The 6,842-nt window shown below is 35.3% G+C and overlaps 1 pseudogene; it reads right to left on the reverse strand.

The window, feature by feature from the left end:
• Positions 1-1,853: 1,853 nt before the first annotated feature.
• Positions 1,854-6,592, reverse strand: LOC135218835 (uncharacterized; annotated as a pseudogene).
• Between the last annotated feature and the right edge of the window lie 250 nt (positions 6,593-6,842).

The raw sequence follows: 6,842 nt of genomic DNA on the forward strand, positions 1-6,842 counted from the left end.
CCTTCCTCATTGTAAAGCATCTGATATTCGAACCGGACCAAGTGCGGTGTTTGCAGGCCCGGGAAGCATATTCCTGAAGTCTGGATGGAAATAGACCCTCTCTGGATATTAGAACCAATCAGAGCGTGGAGCGGTGACGTCGTGAGACTCCGCCCTCCTAGCGCTACTCCGTATACGCTTTTTCTTAATTCTTGCAGAAGCACCAGTTATATAAACTTATTATATAGGTTTAATATTGGTAAATAGTATTATAGATGTATACAGAAAATATGTATCAAATATTGTTGTACCAGCTAATATTTACGCTGGCGTTTATGCTTTTAAGTTACTGAGATATGCATATGGGACCATTGCTCAATGAAAGACGCAGAAAGCCATGCCCATGGCAATCAGCCGCTTCATTACATAATAAATCATGCAGAAGCACCAGTTTTGAGAATATAATCTTGTGAGAGGTTATAGTATTGGTAAATATAATTATTAAATAAAGTACCGAGATACGCAAGGCATATGGCTGGCAACATTGCTCAATGAAACACACCAGAAGGGCTATGATCCCATGTCAATCAGCTGTTTCGTTACGTAATACTTACACCCGTTGAAAAATGACTTTACTTATATGGCCTCGACAGGAGGATTATGATCCCCTGGCAATCAGCTGTTTCGTTACGTAATACTTCACCCATTGACAAAATGACTCAACTACTCATATTGGGCCTCGACACTTAGGCATTAAGTACATGAAGTAGGCTGGCAGTTTAAATTTTGTTACTTGAATTTTATTTGGAACCAATGTACCCTTCAAAATGCACAAATTTTGCCCTGTTGATCATATATATGTCTTCTGCAAGTTGATTTGTTCTTTGTTGCTTATATACATATATATTTTCTATTGTTGTTTTGTAGTTTTGACTCAATGTTTTTGAAATTACATATTTAGTCAGGTTAGGCTAGAATACGGATGGTAATTCATGTTCGGAAGTATAGTACATGGTGTGAGACAGGAAATATAGACCTTTATTTTAGTTGCTAGGGTAAATCTATGTTGCAATAAAAAAAGCATATTCTTTTAATAATATCCGACGGAAATGAGTAGCAAATTCATTCTAGTCAAAGAAAAATATATCATCAAAAAATGTTCAATTTGCACAGATATATAATAAAGCACAAATTTACGCTGTGTTTACAACCAAGGCCATGCTCAGGTTTTGTTGTGCAGATATCATAAACTATGCAAAATTATTGCTTTGCTTATATTATACATATTAACATTGCAGCCTCGAATACGAAAAAGCTTTCCTTTGGTGATATTTTATTGTAAATTTTAAAATCAACTGCATAGCTTGGAATATAAGGGGAAAAAATCAAATTATTTACAAAAGATTATTTTATACAAAAGATTACTCACATTGTACATCATACCAAAGTTGATTAACTCCAAACTGCACAGTTCCATTGTCAACCAGATACAATAAAATCGAATAATTCATGTCTTAAGAGCTATAATAAACACATAAAATTAATACGTTGCCTTAACACTAATCAACAACTATTGTGAAATGTGAGAAATATGAATTCGAAAATAGTCCATTTGAATCAAATATATGCCAATAAAAAAAAAAATAATAATTTTTCACTTAATGATTCGTGCCATGAGATTTCCCATTGGCCACGTTGCTGGAAATGTTGCGAGCCAAATTACGGGGACGTTTAGGTTGTGAAGACACAGCACCTGTCGGATGACGGCCTTTACACAGCGGTGCAGCTCCCCTTGGCCTGCCAGTTGAGCGTCTTGCGATGGAGGTTGGCTGACAAGGTATCTTACCTCGCCCAGCTCCACCATTCCTTATTGCACTTCCTGTGCAATGCAGCAAACTATTCAACTGGTTTGCAGTTTTTAACGGAATCCCAGGCGCCGAGGATCTTCTTCAGTGCTAGGTCTGTATCGCTATTTCCATAGCGCGCACTGACTCTAACTATGGCATCTGCAACATCATGTGATATTTTTCTAGAGGCAAAATCATCATCATCTGAAGATGACATTGTCTCTGTTATAGAAATTGGATCCTGTGGCTCCTCTTTCATATCCAGATTTTCTGTCCTCTCACTAACAATTTCTTTTATATCTGCCTTGCCAGTGATCTCAAACCCACCATCCTCATTCAACTTTCTAAAAAATGCCACATCAGGGACCTTCTCTTGGCCCACAGCCAAAACTGCTAATCGATGGCGACTTTCACTGCTACTTAAAAATTGCTGGGGCACAGCTGTCATGCTAAACTCGGCACATGCAATTTGGTGCTTGCAAATAGCACCAGTTTGGCCTTGCATGCAAGAGCATAGTCCAATTTCAAGGTCTATCATATTTTATGGTTGGATCAGATTCGCTCTGTACTTTATATTTAGAATTGCCAACCAATTCAACGCTGTCTAATGCAACCTTGGTCGAGATTATTGGCTTTACATGCCGCCTACTCAAGGCCACATCGACCAATCGTTGCCTCATGTATACATCGAAAATCTCGACCATAAACATCAGTAGCTGGGCCGTGTTGTATGCCTTGCATCTGAAAAAAAAAATGAAGAAGCAATCCAAACTGTTTGATACAGTACAACTAAAACTAGGGCAGTCTGTTACAAATATTAATGCAGTTTAACCTGAACTTTTGCCAGCATAGTTTTAAATATATACAGAATTTTTTTTTCTTAAATTTTGCCAGCATGGGTTTAAATATGTCCATTTTCTCTCTCTTTCAAGGTAAGACATTTCCATAAAAAAGAGTTTTCTACACTAAAAAAAGAGTTTCTACTTACTGACAAATCATGTTTGCCATCAATCAATAAATTATGCAAAACATCCAGAGAACCTTGAACCATAGTATTTTTCATTGCAGTATAGAGGTTTTAAATTAAACTGGAGCAACTCTCAGCTATTTGGATACCACTTTTTCTTTCCTGTTCCTTTCAATATGCATACTGTTGAGCAAGTTTTTCAAAAATTTTTTATGCCAATTATAATTTTTATTAGTTATTATTATTATTATATTATTAGTTATTATTATGTAGTCTAAAACACACACACACACACACACACACACACAGAGAGAGAGAGAGAGAGGAGAGAGAGAGAGAGAGAGAGAGGAGAGAGAGAGATACACATACACACTCTACTAAGATCACAGCCCACCAATTTCAGCAAGAGGTCATGGCAAACTATCAGGCAGTGTCATCACTTGCTTAGTGGGAGAACTTCAGTTTTGTGAAATTTCATAGTAATAACATCAACCCAACTCCAACCCACCCTCAGCAACTCTCGAGGAAAGTAAAAAGTAGCATCAGTTAAACACATGCAGACTCATTAAGTATCAGTATATGTACTTTCTTAAATAATGTAATGACAAATATTACCTGTATAATGTACTTATGAATCCTTACCTACTGAGAACAATATCCTTGATTATGCACATTGTTGACTCGCAGAAATTATTTGTATGGTGCCCTCGTAACAATGTACCAGCTCGAAAACAAGCTATTGCCCAATCTTCCTTCCTTTCAACCAAGGATGCCACATAACTGAAAGTTAAGAAAATATGCTCATTAAAAAAATATTTAAATATGCCAAAAGGAAATTAAAATGGTTAATTAAACAGCAGGACATACAACATTGCAATCTGAAAAGTAAACTTAGTGATAGAATCAATTTTCTTTTCAATTCTGTTCAACTCTTCATTCAAAAGGATCAAAAACCTTGGATTTCATACCAACTTGTTGAATTATAAACAATGGGGACTGACTTTACACTTTAATGAATTATATAAAAAAGGACATTTATAGGGACAGATGGCTGAAGCAATAGTGCACTGAATGCTTCTAAAACTGGACTATTTCACATTACCTTTTGAAAATAGGATATGTAGCCATGAGAGAACAGGATTGGAGAGACTGCCACACCTCATTAAACTCTGCTTTTGAACTAGCATAAACAAGACTTTTCATGGCAGCCATAAGGTCTTGACGATTATCCTTTGAATTCTATGTTTAGAATCCAATAGCCAACGCCATACCTGCTGAAGCAGGTGGAAAATACATAGAAAACGGTTTGCTGTGGGCCAAGTTGCAGCTAGACTTTTTCTTTCAGCTTCACAGTTGTCAGTCATGAATGACTGTGGAGCTCCTCTGCCATAGAAAGCACATTCACCTAGCATCTCCTTAATCATACCAAAGCCTGCCAAGCACAAAACAGAACATTAAATATAATTTATAGAAAATATTATTACTTGTATGGATGTTAACAAACAGAATTATAAATTAAATCGTCATATTTGCATTATCTGTAATATACAATGGCCTAGTTGGGCACAAGCACCTTCTTACTAAATGCATTTTGTACTGTATATGTGTAAAACATTATGCAAATACTTCATTAAATTTTGTTTACCAAAGAAGAGTAAGGAAAAAAAGTAGACTAACAAAATTCTTAGAGGTGACTGTGCTTGTCACCAGGAAAGTAGTATCACTTAAAGAGGAATACAAATTAAATTTTTGCTTAGGAAAATATATATTGTATGTACTGAACTTACATACCATCAAAGCAAAGTCAACAATTAGAAAAGATTTTTCAAGAGGTTAGGAGAGTTCTGAGTGAAGGTAGGAATCTAGTGATAGAATACCTGTAGTCGTTAGAGTGAAGTGCAGTATTAGGATGAAAGTATGGAGCAGACCCATATGCAATACAATAAGTCATAAGTGGCTCCCCCCCAAAATCCCAGGGTCTCGTAGTGAGCATGGATTTTGTATTTGAAAGGAAAGCATATTTTACTACATATTTAGTATCAAAAAATTTCCTAACATGCCTCTGAAAAAGTTAACATACGCAAAAATAGAATAAAGAGTAAAATCATTCATGTAAACTACAAACCTCTGGTCAATGTTACTTGATCTTGGCATGATGTGAACAACACAGCCAAAGGAACAGCACCAGCTGGTCCTGCACAAATAAAAGGTATGATAGCTGTGTTCAGTTGGTCTACAGATCCTGTGGCATCCACAAAAACAACTTCCGAGGCTTCTCTTAGATGTTCATGAACCCTCTTCATGGAGGGAGTTACCAAAACCACACAGAATCGTTCATCGTTGTGTTCAACTTTAATCTGTACTTCTGGGTTGTCAGCTGCATACTTGTGGATAGCATTAAACATAGACAACGTGTTCAATCCACCATGTTGTTTCTTTTACCCATTGGTCCGCAATATTCCACAGATTTAGCAGATGGATTGACAGATTTGTTTGCTTGTCCTCTCAATCATCAACCAAATCTAATTTCATAAGATGGTGTCTGTGAGCCATCGCTGTTGTCATACCTGTAAATATTCTAATGTTAGCTGACAATCGCATTCCAACGCAAAAATAAACCTTAATATAGAAGTTATGATACACATACATATTTTCATATCAAGATCTCAGTGCTTATAATATCTACTGCATTCACCGCCACCTTGGAAAGAGTCAAAACTTGGCTAAGGCTATCATTCTAAAATAATAGTAACTACAGTAACATCATTACTGCATTGTCCTAGTATACATGCAATCACTGATCAGGTGATCAAGGAAATCACATTTTGAGGCCCCAAACATGAATATTATCGAAGAACTACTTACATTTCAATCATGGTACTGATTCAATTAATTTTATGTATAATAATAACATCTTTGAGTTAGTCTATTCGGGAGTAATGCCGAATTAAAAGCACAAAAATGCAAGGCAAATCTTTTTGAAGTAGCTAATTATATAAATAAATCATTAGTTATGCCATTTGCAGTTTTAGATGGTAAAAGGCAGTTAATTTACTTTCATATATATCGACACTACAAATTTTGAAAAAGGGCAGCCCTCAAAAGTGTGATATCAGCCTTAAGCATATGTCTTAGGAATTACAGTACTTAATTTGTTCACGACTTCCAAGGAAGAGCTGTTGCATGTGTGCGGTAGTGAGAATTTCTGAAAAAAGGATATGAATTATGGGATAACATTATACATCAATAAACACAAACAAATTATGGGATAACATTATACATCAATAAACACAAACAGACTATAATTTCTACATTCCTATAAAGGCCTATATGCACTAAAGTGACATTATCAGCAGAGTTAACGTTATTTGTTCAGTATAATCAATATTAAATTACCATGTGAAATTTTACATACAATATAATTTGTGACATTGAGGTTTTCTAGCTGAATTTAATTCCACTAGATAATTATTATAGTAAAAAATTCTTTTTACAAAAACTTTGAAACAGGTAAATACAAGAACATTTACCACTAAGTTTGACTGCCTTTCAAGAAAAGTGTTATTTTACCTTGCTCAAAGTATCTCTCGAATGTATCTCGGGTACTTGATGTTACTCTCAGTTGATTAAGAGCATCTGCAGAATCAAGGGAATGATTATGCCACCCATGGATCTCAATAAAACATGGAAAAGACTCCATAAGCTTGTCCCTTTTAAGGGATTGCTTATGAATGATCCTAATTGTGGCATCGACGAAAACTTCACAACTGAGAATGAAATAAATAAATATAATTAGCATATATATTATATAAAACAATAATGCTGCATATTTTATGGCACAAAGTTTTAAAATATATACAAGCAGAGAGAACCGTGTGCGTCTATATAAACCACTAACAGCAATTTTAAAAACAGAATTCACATATCTACTCACAACTGCAGTTATTGAATGTTAATTATGTATGCAAAAAAAAAAAAAAAAAAAAAAAATTGTTGTGCATCGGGGAAGAGTTCATGCTTAGAAGGAATTGGTTTACCCAAGCAACCAG

This window comes from Macrobrachium nipponense, chromosome 1 (assembly GCF_015104395.2).
Source record: "Macrobrachium nipponense isolate FS-2020 chromosome 1, ASM1510439v2, whole genome shotgun sequence".
In the NCBI taxonomy this organism is placed as follows: domain Eukaryota; kingdom Metazoa; phylum Arthropoda; class Malacostraca; order Decapoda; family Palaemonidae; genus Macrobrachium; species Macrobrachium nipponense.